The sequence below is a fragment of the Sapajus apella genome, unplaced genomic scaffold, assembly GCF_009761245.1.
Source record: "Sapajus apella isolate SASKATOON/1434 unplaced genomic scaffold, GSC_monkey_1.0 scaffold49, whole genome shotgun sequence".
Classification (NCBI taxonomy): Eukaryota; Metazoa; Chordata; class Mammalia; order Primates; family Cebidae; genus Sapajus; species Sapajus apella.
Window position 1 is genome coordinate 11,510,486 of NW_022436989.1, and position 20,591 is coordinate 11,531,076.

At 46.6% G+C, this 20,591-nt stretch overlaps 1 long non-coding RNA gene across 2 annotated transcripts; it reads right to left on the bottom strand.

Annotated features, from left to right (window-relative positions):
- Positions 1-8,039: 8,039 nt before the first annotated feature.
- On the bottom strand, positions 8,040-14,980 carry LOC116526038. Of its 2 annotated transcripts, XR_004257937.1 has the most exons (3): positions 14,963-14,980; positions 11,250-11,535; positions 8,040-10,016 (listed from the first exon to the last, which is right to left on the bottom strand). It is a non-coding gene; the product is annotated as an uncharacterized LOC116526038 (long non-coding RNA). The 2 variants fall into 2 exon arrangements; XR_004257936.1 differs by lacking the exon at positions 14,963-14,980 and having other exon boundaries at positions 11,250-11,604.
- Between the last annotated feature and the right edge of the window lie 5,611 nt (positions 14,981-20,591).

A 20,591-nucleotide genomic window follows, 5' to 3' on the forward strand; every position in this document is an offset into this window, starting at 1 on the left:
GCACAGGCGTCAAAGAAAGTCCAAGTTCAGAAGCATTACCTATTACAGTGAGGACAAAATGCTGTTATCCTACGTGATTAAAGACGTCTACATTGGCCAGGCGCCCCAGAGCAGTGGCTCACGCCTGTAATCCCAGCACTTTGGGTGGCCGAGGCAGGCAGATCACCTGAGGTTGGGGTTTCAAGACCCGCCTGACCAACATGGAGAAACCCCATCTCTACTAAAAGTACAAAATTAGCCAGGCATGGTTGCACATGCTTGTAATCCTAGCTACTTGGGAGGCTGAGGCAGGAGAATCACTTGAACCTGGGAAGGAGGCAGAGGTTGTGGTGAGCCGCGATTGTGCCATTTCACTCCAGCCTAGGCAACAAGAGTGAAACTTGGTCTAAAAACAAAAAGAGAGAGAGAGGTCTATGTAACCTGCTCTCAGGTGGCTGTTGTCTAGGACTTCCCCTGAGTTTGGTACCTTTTGGAAGGCTCAGAGTTGGCTGGCAATGCTTTTGAAAGGCCAGGTCAGCCTTGGCAAGGACGTCTAGATTGTTTAAAAAATGGAGCAGACAGTCCCTGCCTGCATGGTCACTGTGTCCATGAGCCCACTGAATAAGCAGTCAGATGGGGTCAGAAGATGTCTTACATACCCAGGGCAGGTCAGCACGTCCACCTGAAAGCTGACAGTCTCCAGTGGAGCTGCGTGTTTTGGTGAACCTGACTTGGTGGCTTGATGGATCAAAATAATATGCAGCTCAAGATGAGCAGCTCAGACTTCGTGGTAATCTGACTTCTTGTTGAGCCATTCAGTCTCTTCCGTAGCTTAGGAGCAAGCCAACCCTTTTTTCTCAAAAGAAAAATAGTTATTTGACAAATAAGGCATGTATGTGTTCCAAAACCCTTATAGTTGACACTGATTCTCCTAACAGCGTTTGTCACTGGTAAGGTCCATCTCTCCAATCTGCCATCGACACTTTGAGCACCATGAGATCCACTGAGTCATAGATGACAAAACAGATTGCGTTGCAGCCCGAACCAAATGGAGCACCTCCTCTGCCTTGGGCCCCTTCTCAAAATTAGCTCAATTCTGAGACACCCCGTAAGTGGGTGAGAGCAGCACACTCATGTGACAAACGCTGCTTCCATAAATAGGACCTCAAAGCGTTGTGCTTGTTTCCTGTAGGAGGCCGTGCATGGTGTAGGAACTCATCCTTCATGTTGGAGGAGCTGTTTCAACCAAGACTCCCTGGAATGCTTCCCTGAGGCCACAGGCTTCTGTGGACTCATGAGATTTACATGTTCCTTACATGCCTAGAATAACTGCCATCTCTGCCTTGTATGTCCTTATAGCATGATGTCATTAATGTAGTAATCACGGTGATGTCCTGAAGAACATTAAAGTGATTGAGATTTCTGAAGACCAGATTGTGCCATGGAGCCAGAGTTGACCTAACCCTGGACACGATGGGAAAAAGTATCCTTACCAGATGAGACGAAGTGGCTTTTGGAGTTCTTCACTTATTGGGAATGAGATAAAAAAAAAAAACATTTTCCTCCGGGGGCTGTGTGGGCTTGCTATATTGAAGTCACCACTGTATGAAGCTTATAATCACCTGTTTTATTTTCCAAGACTCGCCACCCCTCCATCTGTGTACCAACTAAACAGTTAGATGAAGAAGTGATGGGAATTTACCTCTCCTTCTCCTTTTTCTTCTCCTCTTCCTCCTCCTCTTCCTCCTCCTCCTTCCCCTCCCCCCTACCCCTGCCCCTCCCCCTCCCCCTCCCCCTCCTCCTCCTCCTCCTCCTTCTTTCTGATGGAGTCTTGCTCTGTTGCCCAGGCTGGAGTGCAGTGGTGTGATCTCGGCTAACTTGCAACCTCTGCCTCCCAGGTTCAAGCAATTCTCCTCCCTCAGTAGCTGGAATTAGGAATTTACCACTTTTGTAGCACCCAAATTTGGGTCTGAGAGTTGGATGTGGGTACAACACTCTCTGTTGGGATGGTATAAGTCAAACCTAGGCAGTTTTTAAAATTTTGCTTTTGTCAACTAGATGAAGCAGGGCCATAGAGGACCGCCCATCTCATTTGTCCTAAGAGCTCATATTCAGTTAGTTTCTGTCAAAGATCTTTGATGTGCAGGCAATGCTGATTCTCAGACTGGCCGTTCTCAGACTGGTCATGGTCACCATGCCTTGTACTGGGATAACCTCTCCCTTACTGGTGGTTGTGCTGCCGTTGGCCTCTGGCACCCAGGATCTTGGGAAACATGAGGGAGTCCACTCATCTCCAGCAGCATCCCTGATGTACGGAGTGTAGCCACCACAGTGCTTTTGACATCTGCTTCTCTCTCGGTGCCTTGACAAAGGGAGTGTCTTCTGGTCTCTCTCAGGGGACCAGTTAGGGGACTGGTGAGTAAAATATTTATTTATTTATTGTACAATAAATCCATAGCAACATTCCTTTTTTTTTTTTTTTTTGGATTCTTGCTTCTATATTATGCTGGATGATTTCAGGCATCTCAGCTTCTCTTCAATGATATGGGCTGCCATTAAGTCCAGGTTTCATTCAACCAATGAACTAGACAAACAGATTCCTCCCTCTGCTCCAGGAAGCATATTGAACCAGAGTATCTTAGTAAATAAATGTTCTTTGCCTGCTACTCTGGTTTAGCACCCTCAAACTCCATTCCCACAAGTATTCCAAACACTTGTTTCCAGTATAAAGAGCAAAATCTTGTTGTTATTTTGGTGTGTGATTTCCCGTCCACGGTTGGCTTTATAACATGAAGGACATGTTGGTACCTAGTTCTGTCTTGGAAGACAATGAGAAGTGGGAGACACAAGGTGAGCGGACTTCCTCAGGCAAGAACGTTATAGTTCTTCCAGCCAGGCAGGAACAGCCTCCTCACACTGGAAGAAAGGGCTGCTTTCTGTCATAAGGGGAGCTTTATGTACTGAGTACTCGGTCCTGTCTATCCCCATTCTCCATCTTCTGATTCCAGTTCTTTCCAATCCGTCCCCAAACTATCATATAAGAGACCAGAGGAGGCTGTGCATTTAACGGATGTTGAAAATCAGAAACCTGGTTCAGCACGGTGGCTCACACTTGTAATCCCAGCACCTTGTGAGGCTGAGGCAGGCAGATCACCTGAGGTCAGGAGTTCGAGACCAGCCTGGCCAACATGGTAACATGGTAACCCCATCTCACTAAAAATACAAAAATTAGCTGGGTGTGGCAGCGTGTGCCTGTAATCCCAGTTACTCGGGAGGCTGAGGCAGGAGAATCGCTTGAACCCTGCTGGAGGAGATTGCAGTGAGCAGAGATCATGCTACTGCGCTCCAGCCTAGGCAATAGAATGAGGAAAGGAAAAGAAAAACAGAAATTCACAGGCTCTCCATTTTGGCCGTGGTTTGACCATCGTTGAAAAAGATAAGGTATGATTTTAGCATCACCCTTGAAAGTCACCCAGAGTCCTTGGTTTTCAGACTGTGTGCCTTGAACTAGAATTTCAGCCCTTGCTATTCGCTTCTCAAGCTACCCGGCCATTAGAATCACCCACTTTTCCCCACAGCTCTTAAATTATTTGCCTCCCTCATACTGTTGTCTGGCGGCATCCACTCTATTTCCGAAAACTTTAATTTCAAGGGGATCTTCATTGTACTGGGTTACCTTTACCACAGGTGACCACAAATGACAATTTATGCCATGAACTGTCTGAATTCACCATATGAATTTTCATTGTCCTCCAGCTCACCCAGACCGGATAACCAAGCTCAAATTCTCACCATTCTCTGAGAGTATGTTGCTGCCAATGCTCCTGTTGTCCATTTCTATATTTCCCGAGTTCTTGGTTGTAAGCAACAGAAGTAAGATTGGGTTAATTTAAGCAAAAAAAAAAAAAAATTCATTAAAAGGCACATTATGTAGTTCACAAAATCTTTAAGAGTGCTGGAAGAACTTGGAGATTAAGAAGAAAGAATGAGTCCGGGCATGATGGCTCACACCTGTAATCCCAGCACTTTGGAAGGTTGAGGCAGGCGGATCACCTGAGATCTGTAGCTCAAGATCAGCCTGGCCAACATGGTGAAACCCCGTCTCTACTAAAAATACAAAAAAATAAAATTAGCTGGGCATGGTGGCAGGTACCTGTACTCTCAACTTCTCGGGAGGCTAAGGCAGGAGAATCACTTGAACCCGGGAGGCAGAGTTTGCAGTGCGCCGAGATTGCACGACTGCACTGCAGCCTGGGTGACAGAGTGAAACTTCGTCTCAAAAAAGGAGGAGGAGGAGGAGGAAGAGGAGGAGGAGGAAGAGGAGGAGGAGGAGGAAGAGGAGGAAGAGGAAGAGGAGGAAGAGGAAGAGGAGGAGGAAGAGGAGGAAGAGGAAGAGGAGGAGGAGGAGGAAGAGGAGGAAGAGGAGGAGGAGGAGGAGGAGGAGGAGGAGGAGGAGGAGGAGGAGGAGGAATGATACCCAAAGCAATCTGCAGGATTGGTTCCAGAATAACATCACTGCCCCTACCACTGGCTCTGATACTAGTAGTTTGCCCCACAGAAAAGACCAGTGCTGGACACTGGACATCGTCAGATTGCCTGTAACAGTTAGGCAAGATGAAAGTTGCAAGTAACAGAAAATCTGGCTGATAGGAGATTAGTTGTAAATGTTTGTCTTTCTTACATATTTGGATGTCAGTTGTTGCAAGCATTGATTCAACCATTTACAAAATCTGTCAGAGATCCTGACTCTATCCATCCTTCCTCTCTATTATCCTTAGCATATTGCATTTCATCTTCAATTGTCCTCTCATGGTTGCAAGATGGCTGCTCTAGCTCCAGCCATTACATTTGCATTCAAAGCAGAAATTGGAAGACAGAAGGAGTGACTCCTATATCAGGAGGACAAGGTTTTACCAAAAAATTCCAAGTCAGGCCTCCACTTCTATCTATCTGGCCAGAGTGGGCCATAAGCCATCTAGAGCTACAAGGGAACCCAAGAAAGCACTCATTTGGCATGTCCAGCCTCTACAGTAGGGACAAAGGGAAGGGGTTATAGAGGGTTTTGGATAAGTGAATCCTTCACGAGACTAGATTATGCAGTCCATGCTTCCTTAAGTCACAAACTTCCAATTCAAAGTCTGGAGCAGGGGCATTTGATTAGCAGATCCTAGACCGTACGCTCTCATCCATCCCAGGAGCATGACACCCTGGCATCTGCTGCTTCTGTGGTAGGAGCTTCAACTTCATTCCCTTCAAGAAGGGAATTTCCCAGGTGGAGGAAGAGAGTGCCCATGCTAGAAATCCAGATAGGGACAAATGTCTTCCCATCCGGTCACAGATCCTTCCAGGCTCGTTTTATGCATGTGGTTGAAAATTGGCTGGGTGCGGTGGCTCAGGCCTGTAATCCCAGCACTTTGGGAGGCAGAGGTGGGTGGATCACCTAAAGTGTAAAGCTCAAGGCCAGTCTGGGCAACGTGGTGAAATCCCATCTTTACAAAAACAGAAAAATTAGCTGGGCATGATGGTGAGTGCCTGTAATCCCAGCTACTCAGGAGACTGAAGCGGGAGAATTGCACAAACCCTGGAAGTGGAGGCTGCAGTGAGCCAAGATCTTGCTACTGCACTCCAGCCTGGGCGACTCCATCTCAAAAAAAAAAAAAAAAAAAAGTTGAAAATTAACTATTCGGAAAATGGATATCACATTTGGATGAGATTATCTTTTTTATTATTTGCCCTCAGGAATTCTTTTCTGTTTTCTTTAAATATTTAGGGAAGGAAAGGAAGGCAAGCTAATTGGGGCTACCTGCTTGAATTAAGATCTGATTTCCATTTTATGACTGGAGGGATGAAAACGGTCTAACACAGATTGATGGTGATAGTTGCATGACTTGGTGAATTTACTGAAAATCAATGATTTGTGCACTTGAAATGAGCAAACAGACCCCTCCCGTGCTTCCTGCCCAACAAAACATATCTGTCTGTGTTCCACTTCAGAGGACTAGCATTTCCAAGGTGGAGAGTAGCTCGTTTCAACAGCCAAATTCGTGCTAGTAGTTCCCTGGGAAGGAACATTTTGTACTGTTTGGTTCTGCTGATTCCAGCTATAGAAATCAATTCTCATTAGGAACCGTATAACCAGCCATGGCCTGCTTAATCTAGAATATTAATAGAGGCTCCCAGACAGAACACACTAGCCAGAAGGAATGTCAGTCAACTAAGGAGAGCAGGCCCTTTAAAAAATGGAAATCTTGCCAGGCACAGTGGTTCACACTTATAGTCCTAGCACTTTGGGAGGCTGAAGCGGGTGGATCATGAGGTCAGGAGTTCAAGACCAGCCTGGCCAGCACAGTGAAATCCTGTCTCTACTAAAAATATTTTTAAAAATTAGCTGGGCATGGTGGCGGGCACCTGTAATCCCAGCTGCTCGGGAGGCTGAGGCAAGAGAATCACTTGAACCCAGGAGGTGGAGACTGCAGTGAGCCGAGTTTGCACCATTGCACTCCAGCCTGGGCGACAGAGCTAGCCTCCATCTCAAAAAGAAGAAAAAAAAGGAAACCTTTACCTGATAGCAGAGAATCCCATCATCCGACTGGACTTATTTACACTCATAGTTGTACGTTGTTAGAGGAAACTACCCCAGCAGTTACAGTAGAATTCTAAAAATTCAAGCTTTGAAAACTGAGGGTCATGTGGCTCTGAGTCTCTGAATTCTGCCCATAAAAGACTTTTTGTTTGCTCTATGCAATGACAAGTCCTGCTTTACCAAACCTAAAGTGATAGAAACACACAGTTATCTCTTCACTCCCATGATCAGCACGTATTAGGTGTTGGATTCATTACTGAATGAACAACTGAGTCACTGGCTGGGGTTTTTGTTCTTAGCCACTCAGGACAAAGTCAACATTTCTTGTGAGGTTTTGGGTTTAAGTCACAATCTTAAAATTTGAATACTAAGAGTTTCAAAGGTTTCAGGAATGCTGAGATTCAAGGAGTAGGTTAGATAGCATAAGTGATAAGTAGGGTTTTACAAGCTAAGACTATTCTTATGTAAAAGCCAGGATGTTTTAAAACTTCCTATTTTAACTAACAAATTGTACTTTTTGTGAGATATACACGAATTTTATACCTTCTTTTTACTCTTGTGTTTTTAATCCCTAAATTGAAAGACCATCAAGCATGTCAGATTTTTTAAAAGCATTATCAAATCAAAGTTCACTCATTCCAAAGTGTACAAGTCAGTGATTTTCAGTAACCTCACCAAGTTGTACAACGATCACCATAAATCTGTCTTAGATTGTTTTCATCCCTCCAGTCATAAAAATCAGATTTTAATTCAAGCAGGTAGTTCCTGTGGGATTCTTTACAATAAATTTCAAATCTAGGACAATCCTTAACTAGTACCTAAGCAAACAGGCAGATGGCGTAACCCTCCTAGAGTTGCTCAGAATGCTCTATTATTCAATAATTTCATTAAAACTTTGATATTAAGTGGATCTGGGGTACAAAAGGAAATTTAGTCTAAAAGGTCAAGAACATAGACTATTTCCTATTTGCCTGAAAATGGAATGAAATTGTTGCTATAGAGGAATCTTAAGCATGTTAACATCATATCCTTGGCAGGGCATGGTGGCTCATGCCTGTAATCTGAGCACTTTGGGAAACAGAGGTGGGTGGATCATGAGGTCATGGGTTTGAGACCAGCCTGGCCAACATGGTGAAACCCCGTCTCTACTAAAACTACAAAAATTAGCCGGGCCTGGTGGCACACACCTGTAATCCCAGCTACTCAGGAGGCTGAGGCAGGAGAATCGCTTGAACTCAGGAGGCAGATGTTGCAGTGAGCTGAGATCACGCCACTGCACTCCAGCCTGGGTGACATAGTGAGGCTCTGTCCGCCACCCCCCGCCCCCCAAAAAAATCATCCCCTGCTCCAGGAAAGTCATGGTGAGTGGTTTGCTCAAGTTTCAGAGGGGAAAATTAGATCCAGTTCTTACCAGGAGTTCTTGCAAAGGCATTTAAGCTGCCTGATAATGGTCGATGCTCTTCCTAATAGGTTCCCGTTTTTTTTCCAGAAAAAGCAGTGTTTCAAGGAGCTCATGCAGGAAAAGGAGGCTGGTTGCACACACATAACTTCATTGCATCAAAGGGACTGAGAACTGACTACATCTGGCTTTCAAGAGTATGAGATTTGTGCACTGCAGGGAAAATTAGCTATTATGATTGCACCATAGGTGTCCCTGGGCATACAACATGTAAAGCCATTGATAGTGGTTGAAATCTCCAGGCTTTGGTGAGCAATGCAAGAAAGGCTTACAAAGTTTCAGAAGCTGACCAATACTGCAAATATAAAACTCAAAAGAACGACGCAATATTTTTGCTTAATAATTGCCCGAGGTACCTCTAAACATCCTTTCTCTGCATTTTTTGGGCTGTATATCTCTCTTCAAAGAAGAATGATCCTGCCTGCCCTACAGTCCTGGCTACTGGGGAGGCTGAAGTTGAAGGGTCACTGCAGCCCATGAGTTCGAGGCCATAGTGAGCTATGATCGTGCCACGGCACTCCAGCCTGGGGAGGCGGGGAGAACCCTGTCTCTAAAAATAAAAATAAAAAATAAAACAAACAACAGCAAAAATAATGATTCTGCAATAATATCTTCCTGTAGAGGGAATAGAAAAATAGTTCTTCTGTCTTGTACAATTATCACACCTTGTTTTTGTTATTAAAGTTCAGAAGAGTTTCAGCCTCACATCTGTTTGTTAGTCTTGAAGTCTTAGGGTTGTTTCCAAGCTTGAGGACGTTGTGATGAACTTTTCTTTCATTTATGGTCCATAAGCTTTCAGGGCATTTCAGGTTTTCTTATGCAGCAATTAATCTTAAATAGTCTTTGAGTTGACACTCATTACCCAATTTGTTGCGATGTCCATGTCCTGGCATAGTATGAGTTTTAAGTAATCTTCATATTTCAGGCCCAGCCTGCAGAAAGGGAAGAAAAAGGCTGTCCCATAAAGAATGCAGCCCCAGCACTTGGGGCCCCCAGGAACTCGGCCACACCCAGAGCACCATTTGCATTTTCCCTCTGCAAGGCAGAGCACAGTGACTGCTTTGTGCTAAGAAAGGGAAGAGTGACCTCCCTGCCCACAGCACAAGTGAAGGTCTTCTTGGGACAAGTGCCATCTGTGTCTTCTCATCTGGAGACCAGGGGACAAGGGGAGAGAAAGGACGCAGGAAGGAAAACAGGGCCCCTGCCAGTGGGAGCTTTCTGAGCTCTGGGAGATCCAGGTCTTGGCTGGTAGGATTTGGCCAGGAGAGGCCCCACTTCAGACAGATGCCCTGGGAATGGGCGGAGCCTGCTAGAGTAGACAGAGAACTTAAACTTGGTCCAAGAGCACTTGGAAGCAGATTCTTAAAAAAGTGCCTCTTAGTTTCACTCTCGATGTGGGAAAACAGCAGGGATTACAATTTCAAAAGGAATAATGCTGGATCTCATACTGGGAAATCAACCAAAAGGAATCCACAGAACAGGGTAGGGGAAAGCCTGGAACTTGCAGGGCTTTTCCCAGGAGAAAGGGAATTATAGGTGCTAAGAAGCAATTAGGAGAGTCCGTGGATGGGTGAGTGGCTGCTCCTCTCTGCAGGCGATCACAGCACAAAGCCACACTGTGGCTGCAGCAGCTGTGGCCTGACTCACGTACGCTGCCTCGGCACATCCGGGCTGTGGGAATATTGCCAGCCTTCTGCTTGACAACCTCCACAACCAAGCCTCAGGGCGATCACCTGCAGCTGTCCGATGACAGCCCACCACCAGGTAACAGCAGCACCTGCACAGTCTCTTGTCAGCAAGCTGGGTGAATTTCTGGAAAGGACTGGGGCGCCAGAGAAGGAGACAGACCACTGGCATGCTGATGCTGGCTACTGAGGTGAAAAATGGGTCACTCTGGGCTTTGCTGGGATGCACAGGTGCTGTGCCTCACTGATGTACTGTAAGCACAGCCTTGACGATATGCACAGCTCTTCCTGTCCAGGCTAGGTCATCAACCTCATAGAGCTATTGTGAAAATGAAATAAAATAGTGCATGTAAGTGCCTACCCCTACATCTGGAACATGAGAACCCATCAATTAGGAGCCATGAGTGGGGCGGATCCTGACAGTCTAATGGTGGTGATGGAAGACCTTGAGCTGTTCTACATTAATGGTGCAGGTAGATGCTGGTCTGTCCGGCTCTTTGTCTCTCTCCCCCTTGTAACAACTGACATGGGACTGGGCACGGTGGCTCATGCCTGTAACACCGGCACTGTGGGAGGCTGAGGTGGGCAGATCACCTGAGGTCAGGAGTTCAAGGCCAGCCTGGCCAACATAGTGAGCCCCGTCTCTACTAAAAACACAAAAATTAGGCTGGGCGTGGTGGCGAGTGCCTGTAATCCCAGCACTTTGGGAGGCCAAGGACGTTGGATCACTTGAGGTTAGTAGTTCGAGACCATCCTAGCCAGCATGGTGGAACCCCATCTCTACTGAAAATACAAAAATTAGCCAGGCATGGTGGTGGGTGCCTGTAATATCCCAGCTACTTAGGACGCTGAGGCAGGAGAATCACTTGAACCCGAGAGGTGGAGGTTGCAGTGAGTTGAGATCGTGCCGCTGCACTCCAGCCCGGACAACCAAACGAGACTCTGTCTCAAAAAAAAAAAAAAAAAAAAAAAAGTGACTCAGCCACACATGACCCTGAAATGAGCAGTCACTTACTAGGTACACAATTTCCTAGCTCCGGGACTGAGAATCGCAGGATTAAGATGGGAAGAAGGAAGGTAGAATTAGGGAAGGGCTCAAAGGACGAGTAGGAGCTAGGAATGTGAAAAGAAAAAGAAAGTTTGGTACACAGAAAAGCAGGGGGTCAGAGAGCATAGCCTGTGTGAGCTGTGAGGAATGAGGGCAAGAGCAAGCAGGCTTTGGACCTAAGGAGGTCAGACCATAAGAGGCAGAGCGGGAGGAGGATCACAGATTGGAGTTAAATCAGCCAAACAAGTAAACAAACCCAAAACAATCATTTTTCAGGTGTTAGAATTAAACGGTTTAACACACAGTATTTCATTCATTCCCTAAACATGTCTTTTTTAATGTATAATTATTGTTCTCTCTGTCTAACGGATGATTAAAGGAAGCCCAGGGTTAGGGACCTTCCCTAAAGGCTTCCCAGAAAGCCTCCTGTCTAGCTCTGAGCCACTGGGCAATGTGGCCTAAAAGGCCCCGTGAGGACCCACCACCTCCACCAACCTGGGATGACATCGCAGCCGATTCCAAGACCATAGTAGTGGCCCCTGTGGCCGATGACCTTATGAGCTGCAACCCCCTGCTGAACTGTCTGGCTGGTGTCCTTGAATATGCAGCCACGCTCTGGACTCTGGTCCTTCCAGTGAGGGCAGCGAGGCCAAGGGCCAGGGGGCAGCCAGTTCTGTTCCGCTCCGGTAAGTGCTGCTGGAGTAATGGCACTTCATTGAACTCTGAGCGGCTGTGGAGGGTGCATCTTGGTCTGGATCCTTCCTGACTCTGCAACAGCAAGCTGTAAAAGAGTCAGCGCTGGCCAGCCGCGGTGGCTCACGCCTGTAATCCCAGCACTTTGGGAGGCTGAGGCAGGCGGATTATTTGAGCTCAGGATTCGAGAGCAGCCTGGCCAACTGGCCAAACCCTGTCTCTACTAAAAATACAAAAAATTAGCTGGGTGTGGTGGAGCATGCCTGTAATCCCAGCTACTCAGGAGGCTAAACCTAGGAGGTTGAGGTTGCAGTGAGCTGAGATTGTGCCACCGCACTCCAGCCTGGGTGACAGAGTGAGACTCCATCTCAAAAAAAAAAGAAAAAGAAAGTCGATGCTGGACAGTGGTTGGCATTTCTGTGAGCACCCACAGGACTCCTGGGAGCCGAGGGACTGACGAGCCACCGCAGGCTGGGAGCACATGGACCTCGCCAGTGGGTTAAAAGCAGCACACAGTGGGCACTGTGACAAGTGCTGAGTCTCCGGAGATGTTACGACATAAGCCTGGGCCTCAAGGAGCCTGCCAACCAAAAGACCACCAAGATGGCTCCGTGGCTGAAAGGGGAGAGCTTTCGGCCAGGCGTGGTGGCTCAGCCTGTAATCCCAGCACTTTGGGAGGCCAAGGCCCGCGAATCACCTGAGGTCAGGAATTCAAGATCAGCCTGGTCAACATGACAAAACCCTGTCTCTACTAAAAATACAAAAATTAGCCAGGCCTGGTGGCAGGTGCCTACAATCCAGGCTACACAGGAGGCTCAGGCGGGGAGAACTGCTTGGACCCAGGAGGCAGAGGTTGTAGTGGGTGGAGATCGTACCACAGCACTCCAACCTGGGTGACAAGAGCAAGACTCCATCAAAAAAGAAAAAAAAAAAGGACGGAGAGGTTTGTTGGTGATATCAGTTTGCAAACTGGGAAGAGATGGTCTCCAGTTTGGACTGAAGGTCTCTTCAAAGAGAGAAAGGGCAGGATGTGTGTTAGGCCTCACAGGGTCTGTGTTACACACAAGAGTCATGCATATTCAGCAAGTTTGGGGCAAAATCAATACATATTTATGAGGGGAGCCCAGTGTATGTGCAATAGGTAAACATATATGCAACATACATCCCATGTTCACTTTGTGTCGGGGCCTAGAGGAAAATGAGGTGGAATTTGGCTCTTTATGTCAAAGGTAACTAAAGGACACAGACAGTGTATGTGGAGCCTCTAGACCTGACTAGAACTGGCTTGGAGTGTCCGGTTCTTACCAGGAAAGAGTGTTTGTAAGATGGTCCTCTGTCCAGTCAGAGCTGTACTGGGCTGGGTTGTGAGTCAGAGTTAGGATGATGTGCTTGCTAGCTCCTGTGGTTAGGGAGTTTAGCAGAGTGTGGCTTTTCCTGTAGGAATTTAAGAAGTTGCCAGGCACGGTGGCTCACGCCTGTAATCCTAGCACTTGGGGAGGCCGAGGTGGGTGGATCACCTGAGGTCAGGAGTTCAAGACCAGCCTGGCCATAATGGTGAAACCCCATCTTTAAAAAAAAAGAAAAAAGAAAAAAAGAAAAATTATTAAAAGAAAATAAGAATTAAAAAAAAAAAAAAGTTGCCCCAGCAGCCAAACTTTGAACCCTCGACCTGTTGATAACTCTTGGCTGCTGAACCTTAGGGTCTGCCTTAGTGGTAAAGGGGTGTCTCTTTTGGTGTTGTTTTGTTTTGTGTTGTTTTTGAGACGGGGTCTTGCTCTGTCACCCATGCTGGACTGCAGTGGCACAATCATAGCTCACTGCAGCCTTGACCTCCTGGGTTCAAGTGATCCTCCCACATCAGCCTCCCACGTAGCTGGGACTACAGGTGTGCACCATCACACCTGGCTCTTTTGTCCAGGCTGGTCTTGAATTCCTAGGCTCAAGGGATCCTCTCACATTGGCCTCTCAAAGGGCTGGGATTACAGGTGTGAGCCACCATTCTCGGCCAGAGTTGTCTATTATGGTATCTCAGATCATAACCTAAGACAGACACACATCCACCCTTGTGCCATGTGGTTATATAACCATGGGCAAATGGTGCCACAGAAGCCCACGGGAGGGAGCCCCAGGCTCTCGGTAAGAATCTGAGCAGCTGTCACCATCCTTGGAAGAAGTGGTCTGGTCGATGTCTGCAGGTGCTGCTCAGCAGACACCCACTCCGCTTAGAGGTTTGTCCTGGAGGCCCAGAGGTGACAGAGGATGTGAGTGGCCCTGCAGTGCCCTGCAGGAGTGAGAGGCAGGCCAGAGCCCCGGCAGGAGTCATTGATCAAGAGTAGCTGAACGCCAGGATCTGACTCCGTAGAGACTGTATCAGTCAAGGTCGTCTGAGCTACAAACGTCATAAAGCACATCTCTTTACTTCAGCAAGAAAGGAGGCAGGGTTAGCCAAGGAATCAAAGCCCAGGCTGGCCTGAGATGTGCCAAAACTAGGCAGAAACTCTGGCAGATGCCTGCTCCCCCACAACCCTAAGTGGGGCTTCTCTCCCCGGCGGGGCTGTGGCTGCTGCAGCTCTGCATGCATTTTCAAAGACGTGCCAGGAGAGCAGGTCTGTGGCTCACATCTGCAATCCCAGCACTCTGTGAGGCTGAGATGGGAGGATGGCTTGAGGTCAGGAATCTGATACCAGCCTGTGCAACACAGCAAGACCTTCGTCTCTATAAAAAATCAAAAATGTTAGCCGGCATGGTAGTGTGCACCTGCAGTCCCGGTTAATCGGGAGGCTTACGCAGGAGGAGCGCTTGAGCTCAGGAATTCAAGGCTGCAGTGAGCTGTAATTGCACCACTGCACTCCAACCTGGGTGACAGAGTGAGACCCCAGCTCTTCAACAACAACAGCAACAAAAGAGTAGGCAGGAAGGCGGCTTCCACCCTCAGGCATAGCTGGAGAATTCCTGGGGACAGGGCCACAGGGCCCCCACTAGGGTGAAGACTCCTTCACCCCCTTCTGGATGGAAACTCCTTGACAGGTGGTTGGTTCAGCCGCTGCCCTTGTGGCAGCGCAGCCCAGGGCTTCGCTCTAAATTATCAAGACAACTTCTCTAGTTGAATATATTTGAGAAATGCGGGGCTAAGCGAGGTGTGTTAGCCGGCTTGAGCTGCCATGGCAAAGTGCCCCAGACTGGGAGGCTTCAACAACACCGACCTCTAGTTCTGGAAGCTGAAAGTCTGAGGCCAAGGTGTTGGCAGGGCTGGTTTCTCCGGAGGCCACTCTCCTTGGCTGCAGACAGCCGCCCTGCCCTGTGTCCTCACACCGGCTCCCCTCTGCACATGTCAGTATCCTCATCTCCGCTTCTTGTCAGGACCAGTCACGTCGGATTAGGACCCACACTGATGGCCTCATTTTACCTTAATTACCTCCTTCCATCCTCCAAATACAGTCACATTCTGGGTACTGCGGGTTAGAGCTTTGACACGTAAATTCCGGGCAAATATCCAGCCCGTAACACAGGCTTACCAGGTCATCCGAGGTGAGCTTGCCTGTGACCATCATTCCTGGTACTCGCTGGCTTCTCTCTTTGTGCCAGGCTCTGTTCTATGTACTTTTCATGCAGTCAGGAAGTAACTCCTATTATCCTTGTAATTATCTGGCTAACATGGTAAAACCCCATCTCTACTAATAATACAAAAACTAGCCAAGCATGGTGGCACACGCCTATAGTCCCAGCTACTTGGGAGGCGGAGGCATGAGAATTGCTTGAGCTCTGGAGGCGGAGGTTGCAGTGAGCCGAGATCACACCGCTGCACTCCAGCCTGGGCGACAAGAGCAAAACTCCATCTCCAAAAACAAAAACAAAACAAAAAGAGAGAGTGTGTCATGGATTAGGGGAAGAAAGAAGGCGAGATGAAACCAGGTGTGACTTATTTGGCAGATGGAGAAATGGAGAAGGCCTGACAGGGCAAGGAACCGAGGTGTGGACCTGTGTTACCGAGAGAGACAGAGCGGTGTTGAATCCCAGCTCCTCTGGGTGCCAGCTGGGTAACACTGGGCAAGTTATTTTTTCTGTTCGATCTTTAGTCTTCTAATCTGGAAATTAAGTCATATGTTTTCTACTTCTTATGTGGCTGGAAACATTAAATGAATGTAGGATTTTGGAGAACGAAATGCCTGTGGCGTACAGCCGTCTACGATGTTGGGATGGCCCATCTCCCAGGGACGGAGCTGGGTGAATTTCCAGTGTCAGCTGCAGCCACCAGCTCAGCCTCCTGGTTAATAACCATCTTTAGGGCTGCAGACAGCAGTCCACATCTCTGCCCCCTAATTAGCAGTCCTAACCAAGTGATACATGGGTTGGGTGGAAACCACACGCAACTGCTAAGGAGACCAGCTGGGTTTGTAAAAGGAATCAGTCTCCCTCCATCCGCACTTCTCTTCCCTTTTGTTCTCGGCAGTGACCCAGGCTCTCACTCAGTATAGCCAGCTTTCAAAGAACTCTAGGCAGAATCGCTCTCTCCTCGATGAATCAACTCTAAGGCCATTTATTTCAACTCATAACATAAACATAGTTAAAATCAAGAGTGAAACTAAAGTTATTCCTCTAGAGAAGCGCCTTGAATGACTTGCACATTTCTACCAGCAACAATCATCTAGAATCAGGTCACGGTCAAGGGTGAGGGGCGAAGTCTATGATTCCCAGCACACGAGAGGATGCAGCCACTACTTTGATACCTTGGAAAATGTGGATCAGTTTAATCTGAAAAATGTTGAATAGTCTTTAAACACAGATGTTCCCACTTTCTGGATTTTCAGGTTGAAAGACATGGAAATGACCTCTTTGTTTTTGCACATGAAGGCTGCTGGGACTTCTGAGATTGGCTAGTCAGTGGCAGATCTAGAAAAAAACCGGGACCCAAGCATTCTGATGCAGAGATGCTTTCAGCCGCACCATTCTACCTGCCTCGGGGTCTCGTGCGAGCTCATCTGAAGCAGCAAGCCCTTGTCGACTGTGATCTGCAGGCAGGAAGAGCACCCCCACTCTCCACCCTCCTTAAAATGCCTCCCGTAAGAAGTCTCTCTATTCCAGTCCAGGATTACAACACTTACTCTGTTTGCTTTATTTTCCTAGGACCACACAGAGACTGCGTGCATTTCCTCTAAGGCTTTGTCACCCTGGGAGGTCCCTCCATAGAAAGGATGCTTACACAGTGGGAAGGGTCAGAAATTACCAAGTCCTGATGTGCAGTCCTTGCTCTGCCCCTCACTGATTTTCACTCCATCGAGACACTGATCTCTTTTCTAGAGTAGCACACATTTATTTATTTATTGTCCAAATATAAGGTACACTAAGTACTGAGACATAAAGAGGACAAGCATGATCCCCCTTCCCCCCTCCCCGATCCACTTCCAGGACCTTGCCCTGATATGGAGACAGATAGGCACACAGGCGACTACATCACAAATTTTAGGATAGAGTGACCACATATGCAGAGACAGGGAGGCATGGGGCAGCCTGGCTTCCAGCACTGGGACTGCAGATGGTTCTACTGCAGACTGCCAAGGGGTGGGGTGGGGATAATGTTAGAGGTCAGTGGGGCCAGATGACAAGGGACATCCTATATCTAACTAAGGAGGTTAGATGTTATCCTGTCAGCCCAGGCTGCACTCGTAGACTTGAGCACAGGATCACATTTCCCCAGTAGAAAGATCATACTTGTCTAATCGGCAAGACCAGAGGCAGGGAAACCAGGCAGGTGGTTCTTGAAATGTTCCAGGGAGTGAGGATGAGTTCCTGAGCCAGGAGAAGGAGAAACCTGAAGAAAAGACCCTGATTGAGTCCAGGAGTTCGAGACCAGCCTGGGTAACATAGAGAGACCCTGTCTCTAATTTAAAAATAAATAAATAAAAAGGGGAGACGAATTTAAGAACCTGAAAAGAGGCCGGGCACGATGTCTCATGCCTGTGATCTCAGCACTTTGGGAGGCCCAGGCAGGCAGATCACCTGAGGTCAGGAGTTTGAGACCAGCCAGACCAATATGGTGAAATCTTGTCTCTCCTAAAAACATGAAAATTAGCCAGGCATGGTGGCTGGTGCCTGTAATCCCAGCTACTCGGGAGGCTGAAGCAGGAGAATCACTTGAACCCGGGAGGAACAGGTTGCTGAGATCACACCACTGCATTCTAGCCTGAGTGACAGAGCAAGACCCCATCTCAAAAAAGCAAAAAGAAACAAAACAATCAAACAGAAAAAGATGAAAAGATCAAAAGAAAGGAACAAGAAACGACCCAAGAGGTAGTAACAGGAAACTCAAGAGAGAGTGTTATGGAAACCTGGGGAGGAGATCATTTCTGAGAGCGATTGGAAAACAAGATTGTCAAATGCTACAGACCAGAAATAAGACAAGACCAGGAAGCAGCCCATGAAATTCAGCCCCCAGAAGGTCTTTGACAGCCTGAAGGGGATCAGTGCCAAGGCAGCCATGGGAAAGCCAGACTGCAAGTGTTAAAGAGAAAACACAAAATCGAGGTCAGGAAGAAAACCCGTTTCCTCACCTGACAATGGGGACAGCAATAAAATGCGTTAAGAGACTGTGGATTCAAAAGCTTACAGATGGATGATTAAGAAGTTCCGGAGCTGGATGGAGGTCACAGTTCCAGCAACATCATGAATGGACTTCACAGCACTGAATTGTATACTTAAAATGATTTAGATGATACATTTTGTCTTATGTATACCAAGGCACTGAATTGTATACTTAGAATGATTTAAATGATACATTTTGTCTTACGTATGTTAGGCACTGAATTTTATGCTTAAAATGATTTAAATGATACATTTTGTCTTATGTATATCACAGGAAAGGATACATTTTGTCTTATGTATATTACAGCACTGAATCGTATACTTGAAATGATTTAGATGATACATTTTGCCTGATGCATATTAGGCACTGATTTTATGCTTAAAATGATTTAAATGATACATTTTGTCTTATGTATATTTTACCGCAATTTTTAAAGGGGGAGAAAAGCTTACTGAAAACCACAGTGTTTTGTGCAGGTGTTGATTATTTATTTAGAAGGTTGAGGCGGAGAGGCATGTGCTGAAAGCCTGGAGAGGTAAGGGGCTGAATGATCAGGAGTTTGAGGTGTAGGGAAAGCTCAGAGAGAAAGGAGGCCACATCCCACTCAGGTAATGGGTTCAGGCTGGTCCCTGCCAAATGCTGTAAGATATGGGAGTCAGAACTGACTGTGGCCCCGCAATCAAGGTGTCTTCTTTTGCGGGGGAGGCAAAAGGGAGAAGAGGAGGCAGCAACTTCTCAGAAGCAGCACCGCCATCCTCACCTGGGCACAGGGTCCTCCCAGGACCAAATGAGAAACTGCACGTGAAAACCCTGGGTGAAATGCTATGTATTAGAGGATCACGAGGTAGACCACCATTAGTGTCCCCTGATCTTATGATTTTGCATTGTACTAATTAATACAATATGAAATCATTTTTTTATTGAGAATAATTTGGAAAGTATAGAAAACCATGGAATAAAATTTAAAATAGCCATTGTCAGACCAGGCGCGGTGGCTCACGCCTGTAATCTCAGCAGTTTGGGAGGCTGAGGTGGGCAGATCATGAGGTCAAGAGATCGAGACCATCCTGGCTAACACGGTGAAACCCCGTCTCTAAAAAAAAAAAAACAAAAAAACCACAAAATTATTGTCTTCAAATTTTTTTTTTTCAACCTTTTTTTTTTTTTTTTGCGACAGGGTCCTGCTCTTTTGCCCACGCTGGAGTGCAGTGGTGAAATCATGACTCACTGCAACCTCTGCCTCCCGGGCTCAAGCAATCCTCCCACCGCAGCCTTCCCTAGTAGCTGGTACGATAGGTGTGCACCATCATGTCTGGCAAATTTTTGTAGAGACAAGGTTCTGCCATGTTGCCCAGGCTGGTCTTGAACTCCCGGACTCAAGCGATTTGCCCACCTCAGCCTCGAAAAGTGTTGGGATTACAGGTGTGAGCCACCCTGCCTGGCCATGACAACCTGAACAATTTTATAACCTGATTTTTAAACAAGTTTTCTTATTATAGCTTGATATTCATATTCATAATTAAAAATCTGGAAAATACAGAAAAGTATAAAGAATTAAATATGAATCCCCCGTAATCTCACAGTTTATAAGTACTATATCAGTCTTATTGATAGTCTTTTTGTAAATGTCTTTTAAAAAATTATGGTATATTGGCTGGGCACCAAGGCTCATGCCTGTAAACCCAGCACTCTGGGAGGCCGAGGTGGGTGGATCACCTGGGGTCAGGAGTTCAAGACAAGCCTGACCAACATGGTGAAACACCATCTCTACTAAATACAAAAAATTAGCTGGGCATGGTGGTGGGCACCTGTGATCCCAGCTACTTGGGAGGCTGAGGCAGGAGAATCACTTGAACCTGGGAAGCAGAGGTTTCAGTGAGCTGAGATTGTATTATTGCACTCCAGCCTGGGCAATAAGAGCAAAACTCTGTCTCAAAAAACAAAACAAAACAAAAAACCCATATATTATTATATAAACTATTCCTTCCACTAAATATAGCATGAATATTTTCTCATATTATGGAATATTTTTTTAAACATTATTGTTAATGACTATATAGTATGTCATCTTGCGCATGTAAAATTCTTCTTATGAACAGTTGTTTTCACTTTTCAGGAAAAAAAAATGAAATATATTTGCTTTTTAAAATTAATTATAATGGTTCCATGCAGCAAACATAGAAAAATTCAGAAATAGAAAAAAAAAAAACCACTTGCAATCCTACCACCTAGATAATGGTTAGTATATGGGTCTGTCTTAAAAAAAATTGTATGTCTTATTTTATACACAAAGCAACTCACATGTATATATACCTTTTTAATTTTTTACTTATAAATCTATTCTGAGGCTGGGTGTGGTGGCTCACGCTTGCAATCCCAGTACTTTGGGAGGTCGAGGCAGGCAGATCACGAGGTCAGGAGTCCCAGACCAGCCTAGCCAACATGATGAAACCTCATCTCTACCAAAAATACAAAAACTAGCTGCGTGTGGTGGCAGGCGTTTGTAGTCCCAGCTACTTGGGAGGCTGAGGCAGGAGAAGCGCTTGAACCTGGGGGGTGGAGCG